Raw genomic sequence first — 16,410 nt, 5'->3', positions numbered from 1 at the left:
GCAACAAAACAGACCTTCCTACCCCCCAGGTCATAAAAAAATAACAGAACCTGCCCTCAGCATCCCCTCCCGAATGAGAATACGAATTTTACGGGCCCATCTGACAAGTACTGTATGACTTCCCCACATCTCTGAGAGGAAGCCGATGTTGAGGAAACAACCCTGTAGAACCTGGAGGTTGTGTTCAATGCATCCCGCCATAGCAAATGAGTCTCTATTACGAATGGAAGGATAAAAGGTTTGCCTTTTTATAAAATCAGACATACTGGACCTTTTTTCTGGGGTATTCAGGGCTCTAACTTTCCAAGAAGCTATTTTTAGCTATGATTGAAACTAAACAAAAAGGGACACCAAGGCAGAAATGAAAAAAAAAACATATAAACACAATCTCAAAATGCCACAGGCAATAACAGCTGAGCATCAAACTTGAATGAGTTGTGGTGGCACATTCACCGACAGACACCAACATGACACAAAATTTTCCACCCATAACTACAGCACATACACAGCCAGACCATTCACCTATTCACAGCATTCAACCACCCCCTGCCAGACGTGGCCATTACATCCCAGGATGCCTCAACATGCTCCTGTATTGGACCCAGAACCTCATGTTGCCTCTATTCTGCCTCATCATGCAAATGACGTGTCATTAGAGGCTATGGAGGCCACGGACATGTCAACTGCTTCTTAGTCCTCACTGAATGTTCCTGGTCAGAAGACATACCTGCCAAGTTATTTCAAGGACTTCCAGCTTTATTGGACAAAACTCAACACTCTGAATTGTATTTTTGAATTGTTCAGTGTGTTTCTGTTCAGTGTGGACATTCTTTTAACCTGTTTAGTTATATTGTAATATTTGTCTATGTTTTAGTCCAAGGTAGGAAATTTGTAGTCTGTTTTTAGGTCATCCCACATATATAGACCTTTGCTTTGAAAAATACTTTCTACAGCTAATTCCCTCTGATTCTGTAATTATACACCTCAATATTCTAATGGACTTAGGATGGAGCATGAGAGTAGAGAGAGAGGAGCTGGAGCGACTGAACTTACGAATGCAGCAGCTTTGTGTGTGGTGCTAAGCCTGAAGTATATCTTTAATTGTCTTTTAATAAATGAGAGTAAAGTCTTTATGTGACATTTCCTGCCTTGAATATGTCTATTTTGTACCATTGAACACACATATGAACACACAGCTAACACTATGAGGGAAAATAAGTAGACATGTGATGGTGAGCATGGTGACGCCTGGTGTGTTGTGTGGAAGCCGGCCAAGAGGAGAGGTGCAAATGATGACGATAAGAGCCCCCCACCACCCACACTCCAGCTGAGACATGGTCAAGAGCCAAATGAGCTCGTTGCAAAGACGTCTGTCCTGCAAACACCTCTCAGAACTCACACGTTAAGAAAGTCACACATGAACTTTTTTTGGAAAGTTGAGGTTGCTGACTCATTGTTACTCACACACTGGAACCCAATTATCTGACCACTCTAATGAGACTTTGTCCGCCAAATTTTCAGCGCTTTACTCTTTGAAATGTTACAATTCTTAGAAATTTTCATAAATGTTTAATGGTAAAATTAGCATTTAAAATCTGAGGCAGAGAATACTGTGACCTGTGAGGGATACTCAAGAAAGACTGACTGCTTGACTCACAAACTGCTCTGTGGCCAGGATGCATCCTCAGCACCTTTAGATACAGGACATACTGAAAAGGTTTTTGCAGCAGGCCTCATATAAAGAGTCAGTTTGAATCACAGACATCAGCAGGTAGTTTCACTCTATATAGCATCAGGAAAATCAGGCCTTATTCATCAGACTTTTTTGCCTGTTTGTTCTAACCTGTATCTTATGAATTTTGTTAGAGATAACCGGTGTCTAGTTAATGAACTAATCATGGGTAAGTCCCTAAAATAGGTCACTGTCCATTAATCAAAGGAAGTCTAGACTGAAGGTGAGAGTCAACTATTCTGGCAGGTCGTAGCAACAAGAGCTTCTGTTGTATCTTCCTCAATAACATCCAGGCTTAAGGCTGCACGGCTTTGTGATTCAAAGAGGCAGAAGCCGAACAGCAGGACATAGGAGGGCATCTGGTACCTTGGAAAGGGATGTGTAAATCCCAGGGTATTGTTTGAACCCACACTGCTACAGGCCACAAGCCCCACTGGACTATAGGAAGGCGAACAGCATCAAATTTGGAAAGATGCAGTTCATTCTGGTCTCACCTCTGCCCTGTGGCTCCATCAGCTTCCTGCTACTGCTGCTTTCGTGATGTGGCTTTTCATCTCAATTTGTCAGTTTTTTTCTTCTACATATATCCTGTCTGTGGTATATAAAGAGTTTCTCTTCATCTGTCTTCATCTGTACCTTGTTTGCTGTTACAGCTCTTACCATCAGAACTTTTAACTGGCTCTCTTCTGACTGTCAGGTAGGATGCCTTTTTGAGATTATCTTGATTTTGTTGATGTCCTCTTGCTAAGCAAGATTAGCTAAACCACTCGAGGGATGGGCAGCTATTAAAATGATCTTGCAGGTTTAAAATATAATTTTTTATTTTTTTAATTCACGGCAAATTAATTTGCACTCATCACCATTTATGCTATTTTTACAAATGACCTTATTTGTCTTACCTGAATAATTTTTTATTCTATGTTGAAGTAGAAGCCCGTTTCCAAAAATGTTGGTACACTGTGTTAAATGTAATTAGAAATAATCCAATAAAATTTACCAGAGGTCTGATCAGAATGTCATGTGTGGGTGGACATTTGGCTTATTTGGGGAGGCAAAAAAACATCAAAATGCATGGAAAACTATTTTTTTAATCAATCTATCATATCCATCTTTGTATGGGGGGACTAATAATAATAATAATAATTAGTGGTTACTGGGGGGTATTCCATGAAGCAGGATTAAGGGAAAGTCTGACTTATTTTGATAAGTTAGTGTTACTTTAGTAAAGAGTTCCGTTCCATCAACGTGTCTTAAATGAATCCCTGCTGAATTACCATGGTAATTTATACCTGCGAGCAAGCCTGGTCCGGACCAGGCTAACTGTCTCGATTAGTTAAGCGTTGTCTCAAAGACTGTCCGACGTGTGGGAACAGATTCCCAAAAGATCTTTCCGTCGGACGAAATGTAATCTAGCTGTTGAATCATATGTCCTCATCTGTCATTATACCGTTTTTTACATTATCTGATTGAATTCTTTTGTTAATCTGTAAGGTGTACCAAAATGACACAATTTTGTCTGAGTTAGTGGGAAAATAAGTCTTGTATATACGTATATAAAAAATGGAACCCTGTAGTCAGTGCTGTGAGTAAAAGCAAGACGAGAAAGCTGAGAATAAAAACCATCTTTTCTGAAGTAAAGCTCTGCGTGATACTTCCATAATATGGAGAACAGAGCTGAGATTGATACATAATCAATATAATAAAGCCTATAAAATCACGTCTTAGCATTCCAATTAATTCCAAAATAATTACAGTAAAATCCTGTTATAGTGGACTCGGTCATAACGGAATATCGTCTATAACGGACGAGGTCTGCTGGTCCCGGCTGTGCGCCTTTATGAACATGCAGAAAAAGCATCGGATATAGCGGACTCACATATAATGGAATTTCGCTTATAATGGACAAACAATTTGGTCCCCAGTGCCGCTTTTAGCTGTAGTTGTGTTCGGCTATAACGGACATGCAGTTCCGCCTACAAGGCGTGTGGCTTGCCTGTGATATTCAGTGCAGATACATAAGTAGTCGGGATCATTAATAGTCACGCATCTGGTCAGGTAAAGTTGGATTACGACATGTACAATATAATAATCTATACCACAAGTGTGTCTGCTGAGGTATGGCATGAGTAAATGGTGTCCTGTAGTTGTGTTCTGGGCATATACAGTAGCAACTCTGGATGTAACGGATTGTTTTGCCAGGTCCCCTGAAGTCTGTTATAATGGTATTTTACTGTATTTTACTGTAAAATAAAAGCGTATGCATAAAATGCAATGAGTGTAATTGGAAAAAAAAATGCATTAAAATAATATGAGCAGGAAGATATCTTTATATTTTTAGTCACTGTCTACTTTGAAAGTTCATCCATCCATTATCTTCCGCTGGATCCAAGGTCGGGTCTCGGGGGCAGCAGTCTCAGCAGGGAAACCCAGACTTCCCAGCGTGTCCTGGGTCTACCCCGGGGCCTCCTCCCAGTGGGACATGCCCGGAACACCTCACCAGGGAGGCGTCCAAGAGGCATCCTAAGCAGATGCCCGAGCCACCTCATCTGGCCCCTCTCAATGCGGAGGAGCAGCGGCTCTACTCTGAGTCCCTCCCGAATGACCGAGCTCCTCACCCTATCTCTAAGGGAGAGCCCAGCCACCCTGCACAGAACACTCATTTTGGCCGCTTGTATTCGCGATCTCGTTCTTTCGGTCACTACCCACAGCTCGTGACCATAGGTGAGGGTAGGAACGTAAATCGACTGGTAAATCGAGAGCTTTGCCTTTTGGCTCAGCTCCTTCTTCACCACGACAGACCGATGCAGCGCCCGCATCACTGCTGACGCCGCACCGATCCGCCTGTCGATCTCCCGCTCCATCCTTCCCTCACTCGTGAACAAAACCCCGAGATACTTAAACTCCTCCACTTGGGGAAGGACTCCTTCCCCAACCCGGAGAGAGCACTCCATCCTTTTCCGGCTGAGGACCATGGTCTCAGATTTGGAGGTGCTGATTTTCATCCCAGCCGCTTCACACTCGGCTGCGAACTGCTCCAGTGAGAACCGAAGGTCACGGTCTGATGAGGCAAACAGAACCACATCATCTGCAAAAAGCAGAGACCTAATCCTGAGGTTGAGTCTGAATTTTTCGGGAAAGTCTGCCTTTTTTTTTAAAGCTACTTTCATGGAATATCCCCTTGGATACTCTCACATCTTGTCTCAGTCACAGCAACAACAAAACAAAATTTTGTTTTACAAAACAAAATTATTATTTTGCCTCATGCCTTCATTCATAATAAGCAAACCTTCAGGTCATAGACAGTTATTGTTCTGAGAGTCTAATAATAAATGAGCTTGAGAATCTATTAATCTTCTGCACAGTATATATTATCAAGATAGGTATGGATCTCAGAGCTGCCAACTTCTGAGTTCAGCTTTGAGAGAAATGTGATAAAAATAATTAGAAAATAATTAGAAAAACCTATATAACGCATATGCGGTATAATTAAAGAACTTATTACTTATACTAGTAGATAATCCTGGTAATGTAGGGTTATGCCTGAGCTGTGATGAATGAAACAGGTATGCAAACAATATCTGTAACATCTGGAGATGGTAGTGATGGGTAGCTGATTAATAAGAGGGTTTATTTTTTGAAAAGATAAGAACAGGAAAAACTCACTGTTTTTTTCACTTTTATAAGAAAAAGTTAAATGAACTTGAATGTGAACCATGAACATGAATTTATTCATATTTTCCTGTAGGAACTGAACGTTGAGCTATTGGGGGTGCACTGTAAGCCTGCGGGGCCAGTCTGTGGTTACTCTAGGCAAATTCTGAAACAAATTCATTCATGTTTAGATTTTCTGTGATTTTCTTCTCATGCGCTAGAATGACTAAATTCTACTTCCTTAAATGCAGCATTGTTCTGCAACTGGCATCATGGACAACTGAAATACTCGAGCCATGGTCGAGACTGATACCAGCTTGCACTAAAGCATTTGAGCGTCTGTCCGAATGGGATAATTAGTTAGAATGGGCTGGATTGGGTTTTCCATATTTAAGTTGGGAGGAATGTGCACTCCAGAGTTTTGGGAGGAGGACTGTATATTTTGTTGAAAGCAGAGGAGTACCAGACACACGAGCGCAGAGCTGGAGGTATAGGACTATCGAGGTCTTGTGGTGGAGAACTTACATTTGCAGTCCCGGACGTGGATGAAAGTCGCTCTTGTTGGCAGCAGTGCTGGGCCCAACAGTGGACTCAGAAGCTTGCACTGCAGCCCGCCCCTACTCAAGCGGGCCAACTGGAAAGCAATGCAGCTTTGATGATCGTCAAAGAGTAAGGTAGGAGAAAAATAAAAGCCATTTGTAAACTTTGCAGATAGATGGCTTTTATTATTCCCACCTGAGTCTTGAGGGGCTTGTAAAAATGCAAGAAAACACCGGAGTAGTGATGTGTCAGTTGTGTCGTGAACGAACCGGCTCTTTGAAGTGAATGATCGGAGTCAGCCTAGGAGCCGGAGCCGCTTTGTTTTTTTTCCTCATTTTTTTCTGTATAAGCCGCACATGATTGGTCATCTACATGATGTGTGGTAGCCAGGGTTCGAAATTAACACCCGCCAACCCGCTAAATGCGGGTTAAAAATAATTTTGGCGGGTATTGACAAAAACTTACCAGCCAGTTTGGCCGGCAGTGTTGGGTAAGTTACTTTAAAAAAGTAACTAATTACTAATTACTAATTACTTAATCAATGTTGTATTTAAAATACTTATCTAATTACTGTGTCTGAAAAGTAACTTAATTACTCAATAAGTAATTTAACTAAATACTTCTTAAAATCCCTATAAACCTTCAGTGGACAAACAATAGAAATTAAATTCTTTAAATAATAAATAATAAAAAAAAACATATGAGTCAAACATGAAATAGTTTAGCCTTTTACCTTTCTGAATCATCTTTATTACATTCTATAAAAAAACATTCTATAATAATAAATCTTTTAGTAAGAAATGTAACCTTCTTCAGGTAAGAAACACATAACAAAATAACAAAAAAATATTATTCTTCAACATATCTGAATAACAAAAAAGCTTAACTTAAGAAATGTTAACATGAAACATGAAACTTACTTTCAAAGCAATGAGTACCATATTCATACATAATGTATGTAATCATGTCATGTTTCAACAAAGTGAAGTTAACTGTAACCTTTAGTTAACAAACAGAATTCCTCTGAAACTTCCTCAAACCAATGAGCACCATATTTCATGCATACTGTATGCACTCATGTTTTCCAAAAAACTTTTTGTACTACTTAGCTGCTTTGTTTTTGAAAAAGTGGTTGTATCTCATTAATGTAAGTCTCTCAAAGCGTTCACTTGACAGCCTGTTCCTTCTGGGCGTAAGCACAAGATTGCCCAGGCTAAAAAGCCTTTCGACTGGTGCGCTTGATGGTGTGGCTGTGTTGTGCCTCAGTGAAATGGCCTTAATCCTGGGAAACTGGCTAAGAACACCCAGCTCAGACCCAGCAGATTTCAAATATTCCATCACCTCTGTTTCAGCAGAGTAGGTACAGTCGTCCTCCTCAAATGAAAAAAAGTCATCAGTGGAGTCTGCAGGTTTCTTGTGATCTTGAGCATGTTGTTGGTCTTCAAGAGACAACCCATGGCACTCTGTAGTAAGCATTGCCCTAACCATGCCTTTTTTCTCTTCTTCTCTGATCCAGCGTAACTTAAATTTAGGCAAAGTGACTGCAGCCAGGAGAGCTTCTTTATTGTCCATCATTGAGGAAAAGCGCACCTTGATCGCCTATGAGACAAAAATACATCAGACACTTCAGACACTTCACATAAGAGCATGATAAATAAAACAAAAATGTATTTTAGGGTAATGTCAGAATCTAGCAATTTGTACTATATATATATATATATATATATATATATATATATATATATATATATATATATATATATATATATATATATATATATTAGATTACCTTAACAATGACATCAGGGAGAGATGCTGTCAGCTTAAGCTCATCCCGCAGTGCCAGCGTCCTGGACATTAGAATCTCCAGAGTTGGAAGAAGGATTCCAAAATAGCAGTTCTCTTCTCCTTGCAATATGTCTAGCGCAACAGTGAGTGGCTTCAACACGATGCAATACTCCTTTAGGAACAGATACTCCCGATCAGTGAAGCATTTGATTCCAAACTGAGTGCAGACAGTATTTAATTCAGTAAGGGGAATGTCAGTGATCCTGGACAGGGCGTCGTGAAATGAATTCCATCGTGTTGAAATAGGCACTATGAGTTTTTTCTTGAAAAAATTATCTACTAACTCTGAAGCAACAGAAGAACGGTTTGCTTTTGTCCACATTGCAGAACACTTTGAAGTTGCACTTCGGTAGATGAATTTTGACTCATTTGCTTGAAGCCATTTCTCGACATCATGAAAAATTAAGTTCAGTGTGTGTGATGCACACCTTAAGTGTGGAGGGAGAGAAAACTGTCCTTCTGATTCTGTGGAGAGGGTCTGCTCAACATCAGTAAATGTCACCTCTTCATCTTCTTCGGATTCCTCATCAGAGTCTGATTTTTGGAACATTCTAAAAGCTTTGATAAAATTGGACCCGTTGTCTGTCACGGTGGCTGTCACTTTAGAGTTCAGTCCATAAGCCGAATGTACTTGCTCGATTTCATTGCCGATTACATCATATGTGTGTCTCCCTCGCACTCTTTTACATGCTAGTGCTGCATGTCCTCGTACAAAAGTAGAAGGATCAATCCAATGTGCCGTCATTCCGAGAAAACTTTTGTTATGGCTGGTCCAAATGTCAGCAGTCGTGGAAATATATTGCAAACTCTCGAATTTCCCTTTAAGCTCCATTTCCATGTCAGCATAACACTCGTCTAAGTAAGTCGAAAACGTTTTTCGATCGGGCAGTGCTGCTTTTTTGCCACACACAGGTATTTTGTTTAATATGCACCTAAAAGACGGAGATTCTACAGTACGCAGCGGTAGCATCTCTTCCACAATGTAGCCGGCAATCATTTTTTTAAACTCACCTTCAGACACTTTCTGCACTGCCAAAGTAAAATCAAGTTTTGCCTGCTTAGCAGGAGTTGCCGCTGGGTTATCCGTCGATGATGAACAAGGATCACTCAGAAGTGTTCGTCTATGCTGCCGTGTCAGGTGTTTCAGTAGATTACTCGTGCTATTGACAGCGGCCGATAGTTTTTTCTCCCCAGGACATAGCTTACATAGTACAGTAATGTTCTTGTCTGCTTGTTTAAGGAAACTGAAGTGATGGGAATATTTCCATTTTTTAAAACAGCCACTCGCTTCAGCCGAGTCCGACATCTTCCGCTTTAGAATAGGACTATATAAGACTATAACTGGCGCGAAATCACGTGCACCTGCACTACAACGATTTTAAAGCGGCAGAGTTTACTTTTACCTTTAGAACATAAATTAATAAAATTAAATAATGATATTCAGCGAGTTTAATTATTTTTCAATGTAACGCAAGTACATTACAAGTAACTGTAATTAAAATACCTACAAATGAACAGTAATCAGTTACTCTACTTTTTCAGTGGAAAAGTAATTTAATCACAGTAACGCGTTACTTAGTAACGCGTTACACACAACACTGTTGGCCGGTGATGCATGAACCAATCATGCAAATCATGTCAGAGACGCTCTGGGTCGTTGGTCCCCTCCGTCCTACATTTCACATGAACACTACACTACGGGTGATGTTTTAGATACCTTAGGCAGCAGCACGCAGATACTGTACGCTTCGGTTTGCGGGTCCAATCAACGACGAGAGCGCGAAAACACAAACAAGAAATAGGAAATATCGGATGAGCAAAGAGGACTGAGCTGGACAGCGAAATAAGCTAAAATCAAAATGCTGCGGTGGTTAGGACAGACGTCAGGATCAGGAAGAGGTGAGAAGAGGAAGGAGGCAGAAGATGAAAATGTTGACAGAGCGTGCGAAACAAAGAGAAGGAAGTTTAATTGTAAATGGCAGACAGGTCGTCATTGGCTAGTGTTTGATAGTAAAAATGCGGTCATGTTTTGTCAGATTTGCCGTGAGTACACGAAAGAAAAAAATAAAACTAACAGTTTCGTGGTGGGGACCAGTAATTTTAAAATCGAGGCAGTAAAGGACCACGAGAAAGCTCGAAGTCACCAGGAGAGCCTTCAAATAAAAACCGCTAAGACGGTTCCCGTTGAGGACAGTGTTGCAGGGAGAAGCCTCACTTCACTGAAGACTTTGGAGTTGGAGAAGATGCAGCTTCTTTTTAGAAATGCCCATGCCATCGCAAAAAAGGGCAGACCTTTTACCGACTTCGCATGGATGTGTGAGTAAGTGAATCGACCATTTTATTTACATGTTCAGAATCAGTGCATTTAAAATGATAGAGTGACGTACATGCTATGACAGAGGAAATGTTAGGTTTGATTTTTTTTTTTTCTTTAAAAACCTCACTGAAAAGTAAATATACTCTGTAAGCAGTAACATTGGCATTATTCACATGATAATTAATTGTTGAGTCCCTCTCTGACCTCCTGAAAACCCAGTTGTGCTCACCTGACATCAAAGACTTTGATCCAACCAAAACCATTAGCATATCTGGCATGCTGACAGTTTGCGCAGACGCAGGCCTGAGTTTGTGCGCAAAAACATAACAAAAGAAACTTCAGATTCAGAGGAAGAAATGAGTTCAGAGAGCTCTGAAGATATTTGAGGTGTTTCCATCCAACTTGGAAATGATGAAGATGTATAGTTAAGTTTATAACAGTTTATAACTGTATAGTTTGTTGTGTGTATTGCACTTTCTGTGCGTTTTTCATGCACTGTTAATAAAATGATAAAATTTTCATTCAGTGGCATTCATAATCTCTTATTTTCACCAGGTAAAAATTTGTCTAATGGAAATTCTGAATGGCTGGTAACTTCAGAAAGTTAACAGCCACTTTGGCTGGTGATCAAAAAAGTTAATTTCGAACCCTGGTGGTAGCGTCTGTATGTCCGCACTGAGCAGGAGGGGGAGAGGCGAAGGTTACAGACACAGCACACACGCTGGGGGAGAGAGAGAGAGAGAGATAGAGATAGAGATAGAGAGAGAGAGAGAGAGACTTGACTTTCACCAGCCAGTCGACAACAGAAAGAAACACTACTGCAAATTCAATTCGCAAAATGGGTCATTATTATAAATCTAGACAAAGGAAACAAGTAACCAAAAAAAAAAAAGAAACAAAAAAAGACAAAAAACCCTCAAATAAAAAAAAAACGAAGTAAAAAAACAAAGAGAGAAGAAAACAATACAATGGGCACAAGAAACCATATGGTTAGCCAAGGAAACAATCGCCATCCTCAGGACAACATTAAAACTTCAAGATTAACTCCCTCTCCTGGGTCAAATCACATAGAACCTGTAGGCCCATACCTCAGAAACGCGCCTTCAATCACACTCCCAGAATGCACCAGAGAGAGAGAGAGAGAGACCAAGAGAGAGAAAAGAGAGAGAGAAAGACCGAGCCATAAGAACCGGCTCACTTAAAAGAGCCTGTATTCCCATCACTACACCGGAGCTCATAAATAGCTACATGCTAAATGTTTTATTTTTTTCTCCAGGTTTCATTGGATGAAAAGAGCATTTCTCAGGGTGGGCAAGGCTTGTCCCTGGGGGGGGGGGGGGGCACTATTTCCACTATTTGATTTGTCAGACCAAAGCACAGTTTTCTATTCTGCCATCTTTAATTAATTAATTAAACGGCATTTCTGGATCATGCTTAGATATGGTATCTTTGCATGACAGTTCCTCACTGCATTTGTGGATGCAGTGAGGAACTGTTTTCACAGACAATGGTGCAGGGCATGGGCCAGTGTTCCTGAGCCCAAGCAGTGATTTCCACTATGGAATCATGTCTGTTTTTAATGCAGTCCTGCCTGAGGACCTGAAGATCGCAGCTATCTAATATTAGATTTTGGCCTTGTTCCTCATAAAGTACCAAAACGAAGTCCCGTTTCCCTTGCCCGGACTAGGCTCACCGGGGCCCCACCCTGGAGCCAGGCCTGGGGGAGGGGCGCGTTGGCGAGCGCCTGGTGGCCGGGCCTTGGCCTGTGGGGCCCAAAAGAGGCACGCGGGACTGTCCCCAGGTGGGCCCACCCCCCTGCAGGGGGAATGTCAGGGGTTCGGTGCTTTGTGGATCGGGTGACGGCCAAGGGAGGCCCTAGCAGTCCGATCCCCGGCTGACAAAACTGGCTTTCGGGACATGGAATGTCACCTCTCTGGTGGGGAAGGAGCCTGAGCTTGTGCGTGAGGTTGAGAGGTATCGACTAGATATAGTCAGGCTCACCTTGTCAAGGATTCGGGCGGCTCGGGCACGCGGACGTGGCATGGTGCAGGCACAAAAAGGGTGGATGACCCACTAGCAGCTCCAGGAACAGAAGGGGGGGGTTAATAAATAAAACAGAAAACACTACAAAACCAAAAAGGACCACGAGGGGTCAAAAACTGAAGGGGATTAAAGCAAGACTACAAATGACAAATAAACAAACTGGGCAGGTAAACATGACAGATCTAACTTCAAATGAATAAAGCTAGGAGGCGCACGCAGCGCACGCAGCGCACGCAGCGCACGCAGCGCACGCAGCGCACGCAGCGCACGCAGCGCACGCAGCGCACGCAGCGCACGCAGCGCACGCAGCAACACAATGAACCACTCAGGAACTAAACAGAAGCAGGAACTAAAATATTAAAGGGGTAACGAGACTAACACAGGACAGGTGAGACTAATTAACAAAGACCAGGGAAACAGGGCACAGGTGAAACTAATAAACTCAAAGGAACTAAAAAACAGTGAAACTAAGAACTAACCAAGGACACAGGGAAACAGAAACCAACACTAGGGAATTACAGTTTTTTCCAATCATTTTCACACTTGTCTCAATACCATGTCCACTTTTTCACAACACTTCACACAGTGGGCTATACCAATACACACCTGAACACATCACTTAACCTTTGGTGCAAAATGCCCTACAACCACCAAAACGTTTCACAATTCACCCAAAAGCGACTCATGCTGCCATAACCATGACAAATGCTGTCAGCCAACAACACTGCTGTGGCACTCAATGTTCAATGGGCTAAAAAACACTAACAACTTTCAGCATTGCAAATTGCATATATAAAGTGTGGCTGTATCCTCCAGTTTGGCACGAATTACTGTCATGTTGCATTGTAAAAATAAAATAAACAAGAACTACTTTTATATGTAAAAATTGTAATACCAACCAATTCTGAAATGCTGCAATATATTTCATTAGAAATCATGTAGGTGTTGCCGTTTCTTTTTTGCAGTATGTAAATATTTCATGCCTAGCAGACGGAGAAAGTTTGTTACAGTCGAGTATAGTAAATCTACAGTAAAACTATACTGAGTGTTTTACTGTAATAGAAACCAAGAAGCCATGTTTTACTGTAATGTATAAATACATGATAAATAAATGAATCACAAATGCAACAGTGTAATTCAGTGGACTTCATTTTGTTTTGTCCACACAGTGCAATATGTGGACTAAATTTCCTAAATTTCCTTCTGGATAAATAAAGTATCTCTATCTATCTATATCTACTGTATTACCCCTCCCCCCCCAAAAAAAAAGAAAAAAAAACGATCAATTACACCAACAAAAAATACAAGTCCTGTCTATCAATGGCTGTAGGACTGGTCTAATCCATTCTGTCCTCAGCATTTGGCTATAGATTTTCGTCAACATCACATCAGATGTTGTCCTCTGCCACACACCTAGGAAAGAATCTCTTAGAGTGTCTTATCCAGCCCTGGATGCCCTCTGCAGTTATGTCCATACACCCAGCCACCACTGCCTCTATAGTTATGACATATGGTCATGTGGGTGGTGGTCATACACTTTCCATCTCCATGCAGAAAAAAAATCCTAAATTGGGTTGAGGAAAGGTGAGTAGCAAGGTTATTTTCGTAAACGAAAACTGAAACTAAGACGAAAACTATTGGTTAAAAAACATTTTCGTAAACTGAAATAAAATTAAAAAATCATAATAACTGAAAAACTAAAACTAAACGAAACTAGCAACAGCTATTAAAAAAATAACTAAAATAAAATAATTGCCAAAAAATAAATAATCGTTTTCGTAATTACAGTTTTTCTCTATTGCTTTGATGCTGCAATCAACTCAAACTCCACATTTTCAAATCAGTTAACACACAGGCCTAAACAGTGGCACTCATGGTCAAAGTGGCACGTTTTGTTTGCAAAAGGCTCTAACCGTGCCAAAACATTTAAAATATGAAACAAAAGCAAATTTTGCCTTCAAACAGCACAACTTGCAAATAAGTGTATGAGCTCTTCCAATCAATCATTACACAATGGACAACAAAATTCAAAATGCAGCGCTCAGTGCGAATCAGTGCACCATTGCTTGTCATTGTAGCCTATTACATAGCTGTCATTACCAGTGCCAACTGTTATCTTTCTACATAGGCTGTGTCAAATTTGACTTCTTGCAAAGAACTGGATCCAGAATCAGAAATGCTTTGATGCAAATTTTATTGATTCCATGACATTCTTTTTTTTCAAACTGTGGCCAAAACCTGAAATACTGTAAATATTACAGAAAATACATGTAAACCAAAATAACATCTATCAGATGCTAAGAAAATAAAAATAAAATCTATTACAATAAAGTATAAATAAAAAGAAATAGCCACTATTGATACTCAGTCTCTTCTGCCTTGACGATGGGGCCACCTGGCTTCATCCACATCACATTCAATATCCTCTCTTGCACCCAGTGAAAAACCTTGATATACACCTTGATTTATAGGTGTACAGACTGATTGCTGATTGAAGAGTTGTGCAAACAAGTTTCACACAGGTACATTGGATATTCATAATTATGCAAGTACTTTCTATCAGCTGTTAATAGATGTTTTCCTTTTGTTCAACACAGTGAATCCAATGGAGTTTGGGATCTTTCAATGAGATCTGTGGTGACTGTTTTGAGAAAGGGTGTGAAAAATGTGTGAAACAAATGAAAAAGTGTTAAGGCATTTGAAAGAGAAGACTTCTCCTGTGCTAAGAATGTGATGATGAAGATCAAGTGAATCCCAGTTTCACTGAGCGTGTCTTAGCAAATGAGAAAAACTGTAATAAGCGTTCATCCACTTCGGAAAATCGGACGTGTGTCTGTTTATTTTAAACCAACAGGCTGCTTTATTTGTGCATGACCTGTAGATGGCGAATGATGCAACTGAGGCTGACAGCGAGATTAGTTAACTGATAGATAAAGAAGACGGACATGAATGATGGCTGCCGGTAGGAAACGACAGAGTCCTGTTTGGGACTATTTCGAATTCAATTTAGAAACTGGAAAAAGCAAATGCATTGTTATGTTCAACAACACGAACTGTGGTGTTGAAATTAAGGGGAAAAACCCCACAAACCTTAAAGTACATCTCCAAACTAACCATGGGGAAGAATACAAGTCGTTCATGGCAAAAGATTCAGAAAGGAAAACTACTGATGATAAAGTCGGCGAGAGTGCTAGCTCTCAAATTCAACTTGGCAAGCAGCAGACTCTGACATCGTGCTTACAAAAAGCGGAGGTTTGGCCAACAAATTCACATGAATATAAGAAACGTGAAAACGCACTTGTAGATTTGTTTGTTGAAACTGGCATGTCTACTAGATTTTGTGATTCGGTAGCCTTCAAAACTTTTAATGCTGCTCTAGACCGAAGATTCATTACCCGGCCCCAAAGCTGCACGAATCAATTCCTTGATTGCACTAAAAATGCAAACCGCAACTCGGCGTGTGAAAGAAATGCTAACTGTGCCAAACTATAATTACTAAAACTAAAACTGAAACTAAATATATAAAAATAAAATAGAAATGTTTTCACAAAATAAAAACGAAACGAAAACTAAGAAAACCATTAATGAACCACTAAACTAAAATTCATAGCAAATTTGAAAACGATATTAAAATAAAAACGAATTTAAAAATGCAAAACTATAATAACCTTGGTGAGTAGGGTGGCAGGAATAATGGCATCATCCTGGGGTGGTCTGTAAACCATGCAGTGACCTGTCGAGAGTGGTGAAAGACCACAATTTCCCATACAATCGCATATGTTGGAATATTTTGCCTTTCTTGATCTCTTGGGACAGTGAGTTTTTCCCACAGTTCATCAAGGAAAGTAACCAGGAGGGCTGAGTTGTATGGGCCAATTACAGCCCTGTGCAGGTGCAGCCCGTCTGCAGATACTGCTGCACACATGGTGATGTTAGCGCCCCTCTGGCCTGGAGCATCAATGGTGGCTCTCCTTCCTGTCACATTTCTTCCACGGCGGCGGGAGTTCAATCCCAGGGGCTGCCACCATTGTGCCCCTGAGCAAGGCCCTTGACCCCAACTTGCTCCAGGGGGACTGTCCCTGTAGTTACAGTACTTCACTGTGAGTAGCTTTGGATAAAAGTGTCTGCTAAATGAATAAATGCAAATGTTTTACTGTAATATGTGTGTTGCCATACCCACTGTTTTTGCACAGATTACATTGTGTTGCCTTGCAAAAAGGAAAGGGACACTCCATGGCCTCATTTGTATAGATGGTGTAGATGGTAACGAAGCAGCAAA

At 40.7% G+C, this 16,410-nt stretch overlaps 1 long non-coding RNA gene across 1 annotated transcript; it reads right to left on the bottom strand.

Annotated features, from left to right (window-relative positions):
• Positions 1–6,650: 6,650 nt before the first annotated feature.
• Positions 6,651–8,752, bottom strand: LOC140593150 (uncharacterized). Its single transcript, XR_011993414.1, has 2 exons — positions 7,713–8,752; positions 6,651–7,522 (listed from the first exon to the last, which is right to left on the bottom strand). It is a non-coding gene; the product is annotated as an uncharacterized lncRNA (long non-coding RNA).
• Between the last annotated feature and the right edge of the window lie 7,658 nt (positions 8,753–16,410).

This window comes from Paramormyrops kingsleyae, chromosome 10 (genome assembly GCF_048594095.1).
Source record: "Paramormyrops kingsleyae isolate MSU_618 chromosome 10, PKINGS_0.4, whole genome shotgun sequence".
NCBI lineage: Eukaryota > Metazoa > Chordata > Actinopteri > Osteoglossiformes > Mormyridae > Paramormyrops > Paramormyrops kingsleyae.
Note: the sequence above shows the minus strand (reverse complement) of the source record. Positions and strands in the feature narration are given on the sequence as shown.